A 6,002-nucleotide genomic window follows, 5' to 3' on the forward strand; every position below is an offset into this window, starting at 1 on the left:
CTGACGTAGCAAGCAAGTTGGAAAGGTAGCTGAGGAAAAAAAAATTAAAAAACCTTCTGAACGCCCTGGAAGAAAGGGTTGGGGAATTAGCCCGCCGCGAAAACTCTTGACCCATCGGGAAAACTGACCCACCGATGACCCTAAGAAGGAAGAGTTGGAAGCTAAGTCCTCGGACTCTGTGCAATTTCAGAGAAGGTCATTGTGAGTTACCGAAGCAACTGGGGGACAGGAAACGCAGGGGACTGTCTCCTGTGCCCACAGCAGGGCTGGACCAGCTCAGGCCACTCCGTGGCCAGAGCAGGAGAGTGGGCGCAGTTCAGCGACACCCGGCAGGGCGCCCTTCGTGCTGGGCCGGTTGGTGAGACTTGCCGGTTGGCTAACACACGTCAGGATAAGGGAGCATTTTCTGCCGAGTGTTGGATACCAAATTTACAGGCGTCAGAGCATGTAGTGCAAAGATGAATACAGTTTTGTTACGGCAGGAGGGAACATACCTACGGCTTTGAAGGGATTCTAAAATATTCAACGAGCAGCACCGCATTGAAATTTGAGCATTGCACTTCGGGCCAAATTAATTTTTTAGGTCAGACTTAAATTTCTTGGTGATCATCTTTATTAACATTTGCTTTAAATTTGAAATAGGAGCCTAATGAAATCAGAACGGAGCACAATCTAATCTACTTTTGAAGAGCAAACTCATGAGTCCCTCTTTGGTATTTCTATAGCCCTGATAAATAGTTTATTACTTATTTAGATTAAAAAGTTAGGAGAACCCCTGAACACTGGGATTTGGGTATCAGTGTATGTTTTCTGAAAGAGAAATGTCCGCGTGCGCCTGTGTGTTTCAATTAATCTATTTGAGAATATCCTTAAAAAGTAAAAGCAAAGTTTGCCAAAAATGACAGGTACTTTTCGCTTAGGAGTTGCTCTGGAAAAGCTAATTCCTTGACAGTGATGGGAATCCTCTGCGGACTACACTTTCCTCATCTCGGAGTCCAACCCGGACTGCAGACAACCCTGCGGGACTCCCTCCGGGGACACCTCGCCCTTGGCGGCCGAGTCCTACGCGCCTAAGCAGGACCCGGGCACCCTTGATCAATCTTCAGCCCCAGAGGCACGCTGACATTGAAGCTGCATTTGCCTACCCCCACCCTGAGCATTCTGGAGGCACTTGGGTCGGCTTCAAACCTGCAGAGCTGAGGTTCATTATCCTTAACCTCCGCCGGGTTTGGAAACGCAGGATCCACTCGGTAGCAGAGAGATTCAAGACTATCAAGTTTCTGAAGTAAAGCCTCTTCGGTGTTGTATTGTCATCGGTATTTTCTCAACCTCTTCTCCAGGTCCTACGAAGGTCACTGCAGGAAGATACTATGGGCCCACGTGTGTTTTGGGGAATGGCGGAGGGGGGTGGATTTCTAATCGGGACGGCAGCCGGGGTGCTGGGGTCCTGGCAGTTGACACATCCCTGGCAGTACGCCAGGGGCTCCGAAGTGTTCGGCAATTCCAAGGACTTTGACCTTGGAAAAGTTGAAACCTGTTGATGTGAAGTTCCTTCTAGAAGACTGACTGTCCTTTTCTTTATCTCTTAAAGATGTTGATCCTCACGGCTGATTGAACTTAGCCTCAATTGAACAGACATGAAAGTTAACCTAAGTTTGAACAGACGTTGAAGAGAAACCCTCAGTCCTTCCAAAAAGAAGCTTTTCAGCCCGGCTGTGCGCCCCACTCCAGCGCCAAGGTGGATTCCCGGGTCTGCGGCCAGGGGCTCACCTGGCTCCGGCAGGGTCTTTCCGAGTATGGAGACTTTTAAGAAGAGGGCGGTAGGGCCAGAGAAATGCGGGGCGACTGCCTATCACTTCTGAGCCCCCAGAGAACGATATAGGGTATGAAGATGGAAATCGAGGAAAACAAGTGAAAAGTTTCTAAAGAGTTCATTCACTCTTTCCTTGGTTACCTGGGACACTACCTAGGCGCTGATACACTTATGCGTTACACGTTACTTTCCTGGAATCTTATTTTTATCCAGTGTTGGAGGGAATTCGAATTCTTTTTTTAAAAAAAGAAAAATTGTTCGGACCAAAAAGGCGGATGTTTTTAGGGCTCGCCTTGTGTCCACAAAGAAAGAAACTCTGAAAAGGGTTCAGTTTGGCTTTGGAATTTTTAGCTTTGCGATTTAAAGCCCACAGCGCCATCTCCTGGCAATGAGGAGCTGCTTAAATGCTCCTGCTTAAATGCTAAATATGAAATACTCAAATATGGTAGATACACTTTATTTTACGCCTCAAAAATTATTTCAGTGACAAATTGATTATGATTACACAACACGAGCTGGAAATTTATGGCCATTAATAGTTGTCAGACATAATCCTGGAAGCTAATTATTTGTCAGTAGAAGTTTATTTACACATAGTTTTATAGATGAAGATATAGTTATTGTTCTAAGGATTTATGGTAAAGTTTCTTTAATTTGCCATAAATGCATAATTTCATGAAGGAAATTAAATCACAGGTTAATTTCTAAATCAGAATTTGAACTAGTTCTTTTATGCAAAAGATATTAACTTTATAAATGCATCAGTGCTCTCAGGAATTAATTGATTGGCGAAAACCAAGTGCTGAATTACTATTCAAATACTTAAATCACCAAAATATTTCTCTGTCAAGTATGGGTATTTTCAGTAAAGGCAGTTCTCTTCGTTTACTCTTTGTGGATGATGCTTACCATGCATGGTAAATAGGAGACTAATTTGAAATGATGGTGTTGAAACATAAATTCTCCTAGTTCCTCATCAAATTTTGCTAGTAAACATTAGTAAATGGTCTGCCCCACTTTTCTCAATAGGCCTTCACTTTCTTTATTTAACAGTCTTGTCATCTCATAATCTTTCAGAATTTCTTACTTAGGCTGTCCGAGATCTGAAATAGCACCTGAAACTAAATCATTTTCCAAAACTTTAATGCATGTAATAACATCATGGATACCTACAGCTTTCCTGAATTAAAATGTGTCTCAGATGTCTTTTTTTCAAGCTTCAATCCCTTTTATAAATAAAATCAAAATCCAGTAAAACTTAGAGATCATTCCCATTTAAAAACATTTCTCATCTATGATTATACACGCAGGCCAGATGCTTATAATACAAATAAAAGTAGATATGCTTTTGTAGTGTACAAAATATTATGAATATCCTTCAAAAATATTGTACATCAAACAGACAAATGTAAACTTCTTTTCATTTTACAGCCCTAAAAAGATTAATTTTATTTGATTAATTAAAGTGAAGATCTATGAAGCCAAATACTTGGACTCATTTACTCTGTCAGTGTAAGAGTTACTGTTTGAAAGAAATTTGATTACATATAGGAGGAACTAGATAAACAGATGGTTAGCTAGAAAGCTTTTCACAGTTAAAATTTAAAATTTAACATGGATAAGTTTGACACCTCAAACATTTTTGATGAGGTCATTTGATCTAGCAATGCAGTATATAGTTGCACATAATTATTTAAACTTATGTTTAAGAAACAGTCAACTTGGCTTTTCAATTGATGTATTTAGCTGAAAACTGTACTGACTGAGTTGTCCACTTGGGAAAATAGACACACACACATGTGCAGTATGTACATAGTGGCAAGCAGGTGTTATAAAGGGGACATCAATGGCTGTAGGCATCATAACAAGAATATCTATAGACAAAAATAACATTCCTCTGATGAAATGTTTCATTCAGACTCCCTGAAAGGGGCCATTATTTGCTTACAGTGATGTTGGCTGGCTGACCAGGCTGTCTGTTATAGTGTCATGCCCATGTGGAGAATGAATATTACTATGTGGGTGGCATGGAGACACTGAAGTTAATCCCAAAGTGATTTAAGAGCCTCCTAGGCCTTAGGTACTTCTGAGGAAAAAAAAGAAAAAAATCACCCATTGCCTTTACTGAAGAGAAGTTGAGATTTTCCTGGAAAGAATGTTTTGTAATCCATGTACTTAAACAATGTTACTCCCTTGAGTTGCTCCCATACTTCCCTTGTTTTCAAGCATAAGAGCTATGGGGGGAAATAAGAAAAGAAGGCTGAGAAAGAGTAGGTAGGCAGATATGAGGCCAAATAATGCATTTAGTGTATTTAGTGTTTGTGGGAAGAGTCTGTCTCATGAAGATTCAGTCTACTTCTGTTTTTAAAAGTTTTTGAATTATGATTTTTATGTATGTCCAAACCTGATTACACTTCTCAGTGAATTGCTTTAAAAGATGTAAGTAGGTGAAGTTGAAATAGCAGATCCTCAGCAGAATAACTATGTAATCTTTGGCAATTTTTCCTATCCTACTTAGCTTTGAAAATGGATCTATTAATTATGCCTTTCCTGACAGCCTTAAGGGTATTAATCAAATGAGACTATGTAGAAACAAGTTGTAAACACTAAAATGTTATGTGAGTTTAATGTTAATACTTGATTATGCTTCTTTGACTGTTTCATCTAAACCAGTTTAGTCACTTTTAATTACCATTATTGGTTTGTTTGTATTTTATTAACCTTTTCTGTCACACTTTCAGGTGCTGGCAGATCTTAGAGCATCTTCACTGCTTGGGCCGTGTTCAAGGGCCCCAGGAATAGGAGCCATCGCTGTCGGACTTGCCGGGTCCCCACGCCGTCAGCACCTATGCCCTCCTCAGGCTCTCCTGCATGTTCCTTCTGCGCTGCCTGGGAGGGCTTGCTCTCTTTTCTGCTGTCTTGAACTGAGGGCACCTGTCTCTAGACATTTATGAAGTGGTCACCAAGTGTGATTTGATTGAACTAACTGGCATATGGGCAGAGAAATGGCTGTAGATTTAGCTCAGAGTCAGTTCTTCTTTGTATATTCTATTGTCTCCATTGTTCACAAAAATCTTCTGTTGCAGGGCTTCAAATGCATGGAGTGCACTCTTCAGTTTAGTGACATTTGTTAAATTAATGATTATATCATTTTTCTTTCTTCCTTTCTGATCATTAATATAAAAGATTTGTGAGTCCAGATCTATCACTGATTTTACTGTGGTATTTGTTTCTTTCTCCCTGTGGCTGGATTTATCAATGCTATTGTTATTTCTGTTATTTATGGTCCATCAGGCCATTTTCAATTCAGTTGACAGTGTTCACCTCGAAGCCAATTTGAATTAATTTTTTTTTTTTTTTTTTTTTTTTTTTTACATGTAGAACAAATTCTTACATAATGAATAAGTTACATAGTGAACAGTACAAGGGCAGTCATCACAGAAACTTTCGGTTTTGCTCATGCATTATGAACTATAAACAGTTCAAATATGAATACTCATTTGGTTTTTATACTTGATTTATATGTGGATACCACATTTCTCTCTTTATTATTATTATTTTTAATAAAATGCTGAAGTGGTAGGTAGATACAAGATAAAGGTAGAAAACATAGTTTAGTGTTGTAAGAGAGCACATGTAGATGATCAGGTGTGTGCCTGTAGACTATGTGTTAATCCAAGCTAGACAAGGGCAATAAAACATCCACGTATGCAGAAGATTTCTCTCAGAACGGGGGGGTGAGGTTCTAAGCCTCACCTCTGTTGATCCCCAATTTCTCACCTGATGGCCCCCCTGCGACTGTGCCTGTCTTAGGTTGTTCCTCCCTTGAGGAATCTTACCCGTCTCTGGCTAACCAGTCATCTTCCGGGGCCATACAGGGAAATGTAAAGTTGGTGAGAGAGAAGCCTTATTGTTAGAAATGGTTAGCTTTTTATTTCTTTGCATATTTATGCCCCGTAGCTTCCATGCCCAGCATTTGTCTTGAGGTATCTTTACCACTTGGAAGAATTATGATACTTGGTAAATTTGATATGAGGCACGAATTCTATTTAAGGGTTGTAATTAGGAAGGAAGAAGAAAAGCTATAGAAGTAGCAGGCGGAAGAAAACATGGGAAGATTGATTATTTCTTTGATATATCTTCTTGTAGAGTAACTTCAGCATGTATAGGTTTTAAGCTACTACTTAAA

This window comes from Manis pentadactyla, chromosome 3 (assembly GCF_030020395.1).
Source record: "Manis pentadactyla isolate mManPen7 chromosome 3, mManPen7.hap1, whole genome shotgun sequence".
NCBI classification, from domain to species: domain Eukaryota; kingdom Metazoa; phylum Chordata; class Mammalia; order Pholidota; family Manidae; genus Manis; species Manis pentadactyla.